This window comes from Elephas maximus, chromosome 19 (assembly GCF_024166365.1).
Source record: "Elephas maximus indicus isolate mEleMax1 chromosome 19, mEleMax1 primary haplotype, whole genome shotgun sequence".
In the NCBI taxonomy this organism is placed as follows: Eukaryota; Metazoa; Chordata; class Mammalia; order Proboscidea; family Elephantidae; genus Elephas; species Elephas maximus.
The window spans coordinates 47,644,421-47,651,653 of record NC_064837.1 but is presented as its reverse complement, the minus strand read 5'-3'; the positions used below and the strand labels follow the sequence as shown (position 1 = coordinate 47,651,653).

Sequence of the window (7,233 nt, the reverse complement as noted above, 5' to 3'; positions counted from 1 at the left end):
ACTGCCAACCTCTTGGTTAGCAGCCATAGCTCTTAACCACTATGCCACCAGGCCTTGAACACACATTGTATCTCTTGCATAATGCAGGGCTGGCTTTCCCTTTAGCTGGGGAAAGCAAAAGAGAGCCAGCTGTCCACAAGGGGGCATCCAAAGACCACTGGACTCTATATCTCAAAGCCAAGATTACTTCTTCAACCTCAGAGAGACAATAAGCTCCCCAGGAAAGACTGGAGAGCCTTGGTAGAACCCCCAGAGGAAAAGATGGTTAGCCACTGGAACAACAGGGCTGAGAGATGGGAACTGAGCCCAGTGTCACTAGAATGGTCATCATGATCGCCCTTCATATTTTTTGAATGTTTACCATGCGCTAGTCCCTGGTATATAGAGATCTCCGGGTGGTACAGATGGTTAAGCACTTGACTACTAAATGAAAGGTTGGCGGTTTGAACCTGCCCAGAGGCACCTCAGAAAAAACGCCTGACAGTCTGCTTCCAAAAGGTCACAGCCATGACAATCCTATGGAGCGCAGCTCTGCTCTGCCGTACATGTGGTCGCCATAAATCAGAATAAACTCCATGGCAAATGGTTAACTGGTTAGTCCCTGGTCTATCTAATCATGTAACATGTAATAACTTACTTAGTCTTCATCTCACCTCTACGAGGTTCAGTACTACTATAGTCTCTGTTTTACCGATGAAGAAACTAATGTCTCAGAAAGGTTAAGTGATTTGTACAGGGTCATTCAGTGGTGACATCAGAATTTGAACCTAGGGCCATTCTGTTAACAGCTCACTCCCTTGGCATTAGACCTTCAAACCTCCTACTTCTCAGCCCTGGGCTCTCTGCAGTGGCCACCGCTTCCCTAGTCTCTAAACCCTTTCTGGTGGTTTTTTAAAAGGCCTGGAAGCTGATTTCCAAGGAGTGAATAACTGGTCAAGGTTACCCTGAAGCTGGCCCCTCATACACTATAAATTGTTGATGGTGAGTTACTGGTAGTATAGCTCCTTTGGAAAGCAATAAAGCAATTCCTTGCAAAAGCCATAAAGCCTGGATTGAATTTTGTTCTCCAAAAATATGTATTGTAAATCCTAACCTCTATGCCTGTGCTTATAATTCCATTTGAGAATGGGTTGTCTTCATAATGTTAATGAGGCAGGATTGGTGTAAGATGTATCTTGAGTCAACCTCTTCTGAGATATAAAAGAGATTAAACAAGTGAGCAGAGGAGAGATGGAATAAGACAGATGCCAAAACACGTGGAGAACTCCAAGGAACCAGGAAACAAGCTGAAGAGACAAGGACTTTCCTCAAAGCCAACAGGAAGAGAAAGCCTTCACCTAGAGCCGGCACCCAGGATTCGAACTTCTAGGCTCCTAAACTGTGAGAAAATAAATATCTGTTTGTTAAAGCCATCCATTTGTGGTATTTCTGTCATAGCAGCACTAGATAACTAAGACACTGTTCCTCCCCCTTTGGCCCAGTAATCTCATTCCTGGCACCTTATTCCAAGGAAGTAATTCAAACGGAAGCCAAGTATTATCTGCATAAATGTGTACACTGAAGTCTTTTCTCTAAAGGTCAAAAACTGGGAACCGCAATAGGGAAATGGTTTCGTAAACTGAGACATCGACACAATGGAAAATCAGGCTGTCGACCACCACAGCTGCATGACTGATGGGACCGTGGAAAATGCTTCTGTTCCATGGCGTAGCACTCTGACGCTCACACTTAACTAGCTCATTCAGCTAATCATGCTTATTAAAGAGCAAGAAAGAGAAAGCTCTCCTTTCCCGTTCAAAACAGACTCTTCACCTCCGCTGCCCACCAAAGAAATGAAAGAGAAGCTAAAACGCAACAAACAACAAAACAACTAAATAATTCTTGGCTTTTGAGATCCTAAGACCCCAGGTCCTCATGGTTCACAGGATTTCCTGAGTGATTTTGATTATTGGTGGTTTTCACCCTGCACACCACACTGGTTATTGATACAATTCTTCCTATTAATTTCTGTTAAAATAACCATTGTACATAATCTCGTTATAAGTCAGAACCAACTCAACGGCACCTAACAACAACAAAATAACTGGGGTGGTTTCTGTTTTCTGACCAGACCATAACTGATCCACACACAGACCACAGACCCTGACATATGATATCACTCCCATAATAAGTGATAAAGAAGACTTCAAAATTAGTGTGCCCACCAAGATTCAATGTATGTAAATAAATATGTAAGGATGGTGACAAGTGTACTGGGTCTTTCCCACATGATACTTTGTAGTAGATATCTATTGCCACATGACAAATTACCCCAACACTTAGTGTTTTAAAACAACATTTATTATCTCACAGTTTCGGTAGGTTATGAATCTAGGTTCAGCCTAGCTGAGACCTCTAGGCTGCAATTAGCTGGGCATAGTCAGTCACTTCAAGGTTGCATGGGAAGGATTCACTTCTGAACTCATCACATGGTCATTGGCACAATTCAGTTCCTCACAGGTCTGGTGGACTGAGGATCTCAATTTCTCGCTGGCTGTTAGCCAGAGGCCACCTTCAGTTCCTTGGCCCATGGGCTTCTCCATAGAGCAGCTCACAATATGGCCTCTGGCTTCATCAGAGCGAGTAAGAGAGAAGAGTCATAGAAGAGCCACACCCACTAGTACAAGGAAGATAGAAGTCACAGTCTTTTATAACTTGATCTCAAAAGCGACATCCTATCACTGTTGTCATGTTTTATTCATTAGAAGCAAGCCACTAGGCCCAGCCCACACCCAAGGAGAGGACGTGTGGTATGGCAGGCCTTCCACATACTGTAACATTTATAGCATCTTCTCAGTAACAAAAACTATTTTCAAAAGTTACTTTTCCAATATGGAAATTCTCTAACTCTGTTGGTGAACTCCCATACCCATTTCTCAAAAGCCACAGTCTCCTTGCCCCCCACCCCTGTTGGGTGAGTGAGTGGCTCTTCGCCACATTGTGGGAGAGGGGTTGTGTGAGGATAGGGTCAATGTGGGGACTTCCAGAAGCTAAGTGTCAGAGGAGGGAGGCAAACCAGGGCTTGAATTTGAAAAAGGCTTAGTTGGCCTGAGGGCAACAGTCTCTGCCCCATGGCCTTCTCATAGCTTTCAGACTGAATTCTTAACCAGCTCAGCAAGGCCTGGTCAGATGCAGCTTCACCTACGTTCTCCAGGCTCAACTCACCCCTTTCTTCTCTTGGCTCTCTCTGGCCACATCACATTGGCCTTTTCTCTGGCCTCAGATGAGCCAGGCTCTTTCCCTCCTCACGGCATTTGTTTATGTTCTTTCCCCTCCTGAATCCCCTACCCTGCCCCAGACCCTCACTTGCCTAATTCCTACTGAGTCTTAAGACCTCAACTTGGATGTCCCTTCACTGCAGAAGTCTTCCCTAAGCCTCCAGACTAGGCCAGGCCCCCAAGTTAGTCACCTGCCCCCCGCCCCGCCACTCCCGGAGATTTCTGATTCCAACCAGGAATAGCATTTTCAACAAGCCCCTGTTGGATTTTTAAATAGGGCAGTTAAGGAAACACTGCCACACGCTCTCATAGCATTCCCACTTCTCCTGTCCCACTTGTTGTATTTGATCAGTTAGTTGATTGACTCATTAGTTCTGTACTGTGGGCCCCTTAAGGCCAGATCTACAGCTGCCTTGTTCCCTTTGAGTGCTCCAAGCCCAGTGAGGGTGAGTGGGGACGGAGAGGGCAGGCTGGAGGGAAATGAACTTGAATGGCCTGTGCAAAGGTGCAGCAGAGGAGATGCACAAACTGCTTACGACATGGGAGACAAGGAGGCTCAGCTTGGTTCCCGGGTGGCTGGTGCTGCAGGACATCCAGGTCCCACTGAGAACAATCAGGATGCTGGGGGGAGGGTCAGGACTAGGAGAGACTTTCCAGAGCTTTCTCAGCCACAAAGCAGAAACAAGGATCCTTGGGCTCCTTCCATTACTGCATGGGTCGCCTACCCACAGCCCCACTATCCAGGATTACAACTGGGAAGCCCAGATTCAGCAAATAAAAATACAAAATGTCCATTTGATTAGAATTTCAGATAAACAACAGAAAATTTTTTAGTGTAGATATGTGCCAAATATTACATAGTCATCCTGGATTTTATCTAGCAATTCTACCAAGGCTGAGATACCAAGGCTACAGTCTGGGATTATTCCAAGGGTTTCCTGGAGAGAAGAACAAATTCCTAGGGCTCTTCTCTCCCAGCAATGGTGCTCAGAAAAATGACAACAGTTACCATCATAATAGTTCAACCTTAGAAGCAACCTAAATATCCACCGAGAATGGATAAATTATGTGAAAGGATGTACACTGTGGGTTTTTGAGTGAAGAAAAAGCAAGGCACAGGACAGAAAGCACATATGCATAGCATGACCCCCCCCCCTTTTTTTTTTTTTTTGGCATCAATCAGAGCTTTTTTTTTTTTTAATTTTTATTGTGCTTTAAGTGAAAGTTTGCAAATCAAGTCAGTGCCTCATACAAAAATTTATATACACCCTGCTGTATGCTCCTGGAAACTCTGGTGGCATAGTGGTTAAGTGCTACAGCTGCTAACCAAGAGGTCGGCAGTTCAAATCTGCCAGGCACTTCTTGAAAACTCTATAGGGCAGTTCTACTCTGTCCTATAGGGCCGCTAAGAGTCGGGATCGACTCGATGGCAGTAGGTTTGTTTTTTTTGGTATATACTCCTAGTTGCTCTCCTCCTAATGAGATAGAACCCTTCTTCCCTCCACTGTCTATTTTCGTGTCCATTCAGCCAGCTTCGGACCCCCTCTGCCCTCTCATCTTCCCTCCAGACAGGAGCTGCCCACATAGTCTCATGTGTCTACTTGATCGAAGAAGCTCACTCTTCACCAGTATCATTTTCTATCCTATAGTCCAGTCCAATCCCTGTGTGAACAGCTAGCTGGCTTTAGGAATGGTTCCTGTTCTGGGCCAACAGAAGGTCTAGGGCCCATGACCACCTTCTAGTCTCAGTCAGACCATTAAGTCTGGTCTTTTTACGAGAATTTGGGGTCTGCATCTCACTGCTCTCTTGCTCCCTCAGGGGTTCTCCGTTGTGTTCCCTATCAGGGCAGTCATCAGTTGTAGCTGGGCACCATCTAGTTCTTCTGGTCTCAGGCTAATGTAGTCTCTGGTTTATGTGGCCCTTTCTGTCTCTTGGGCTCATAATTATCTTGTGTCTTTGGTGTTCTTCATTCTCCTGTGCTCCAGGTGGGTTGAGACCAATTGATGCATCTTAGATGGCCACTTGCTAGCGTTTAAGACCCCAGATGTCACTCTCCAAAGTGGATGATCCCCTTTTTGATCTTAGAAAAAGAAAAAAAAAAAAACTTTATATGAGCATTTATGTGTGATGATTGCTTACTTATTAATTCAGTTAACAAATATTTACTGAGCACCCACCAAGGACACGGCAGTGACTGAGGCAGATCCCATCTCTGCCCTCTTGAAGCCTACTGTTAAGTATGCATCCTTCTGGAAGGATATACATCTACCCATTATTCCTATTTCCATCCTTCTGGAAGGATATACATCTACCCATTATTCCTATTTCCAAGTGACCTTGGAGGGGGAAAAAGGAAGATTTTTTTTTTTCTTTTAATTTTTTCTCGGTATTGTTTGCCTTTTTATAATAAGTATGTATTAATTTGTAACTTTAAAAAAATGTGGTTTTGGTTTTTTGTTTTGTGTTCAATTCCAAAGGCCAGCCCATTGTAAGCATCGTTGTTATGTCTTCCTAAGCACAGTGGCTGTGGTACAATTTGCTAACTAGTGGCGCCACCACACGCAGCTCTCCCTGAGTGTGGATAAGTAGGAGTGCTGTGCCCAATCCAATTATTCATTTATTAAAATTTTATTAAAAGAGTTGAATACTTATATTTGTACATTTATTTGTGTGTTTGATGTCTGTCTCTCCTAGTAGATTCTTAGCTCCAAGATGGCAGGGGCCATGTTTGTTTTACATAACATTGTATAACCAGCCTCCAACACAGCACTCAACATAAGAAGTACTATCTAATAATTATCAATTTTTTAAACCATTGCTTTTTTCTAACCTTTGCTTATCCTACTGGGGCTAAGAATTCAACAGATGTTAGAGTTTGTGGGTGCTAGTTAATCACATCCCTCATTTCTCCAAGTTCTGACCCAATTGAGAAATAGTCACAGGAGGCATGTAGGGATTAAAATGTCAGCTTTATTGCTGATCCAGATGGACTGGAGGATGTGGCATAGACCCAAGGCCCAAATGGGCTTCCTATTCTTTCTCCCCTGAATTGAACTTACCCACCCACTCACAGCAGAGCAGCTGGACTATTGAAGTCCTCCCAGGCAGGGGCTGGGCCCACCCTGGTGCTCATTGCCTGGAGGAAGCAGGAGCAAAGGGATCACATGCTGCTTGCAGTCGTCAGTCCTAGAGAGAAAGCCAGAGCCAAGCTGAGCAATGCACACTGGGTACCATTTTTCCATCCCCACCAAGCCAAGAGGTCACTCTTCTCATAGTGGGGAACCAGTGACGAGGGTACAAAGAAAGTCAAATGGTTTCTTCCCAGTACTACCAAGAGGATGTATGTTCCTGTTTTATGGGAAAATGACAGAATGGAGAGGAAAGAAAATTGCTCCCCTTAGTGACAACTTTCAATTCACTGAATACCTTTTCATAGAATCTAAAATCCTCTGGGTTCCAGCAAGATGCTCTGAGGTTAAATGTTGTATCAGTTGAAAGGGAATTTGCTGCAAATAACAGAAAAGTGAACAATTGGAAACTTAAACTAATAAGGGATATATTGTTCTCATGTAACAAGAAATAAAAAGGTAGACAGTCCCGGGTTAGTGTGGAACTCTACAATGCCAGCAGGAACCCAGACTCTTTCTGTCTTTCTGCTCCACCATCCTTAGCCTGTGGCTTTTGTCCTTGTGCTCACAATATGGTTACTTCAGCTTTAAGAATCCTGCTACATTCCAGGCAAGAAGAAAGGAGAAGGGCAAAGGGCCAGCTAAATCTGTCCCTTTTTATCAGGAAAACAATAGCTTTTCTGGAAATCCATTGTTATGGACTGACTGAGTCCCCCCCAAAATTTGTGTTGTAAATCCTAACCTTTATGCCTGTGTTTATAAACTCATTTGGAAATGGGTTGTCTTTGTTATGATAATGAGGCAGGATCAGTGTTGGGTGTATTTTGAGGCAATCTATTTTGAGATA

The 7,233-nt window shown here is 44.0% G+C and overlaps 1 long non-coding RNA gene across 1 annotated transcript; it reads right to left on the bottom strand.

The window, feature by feature from the left end:
• Positions 1-4,475: 4,475 nt before the first annotated feature.
• LOC126062528 (uncharacterized) lies at positions 4,476-6,767 on the bottom strand. Its single transcript, XR_007514082.1, has 3 exons — positions 6,685-6,767; positions 6,318-6,444; positions 4,476-5,338 (listed from the first exon to the last, which is right to left on the bottom strand). It is a non-coding gene; the product is annotated as an uncharacterized LOC126062528 (long non-coding RNA).
• Positions 6,768-7,233: the final 466 nt, after the last annotated feature.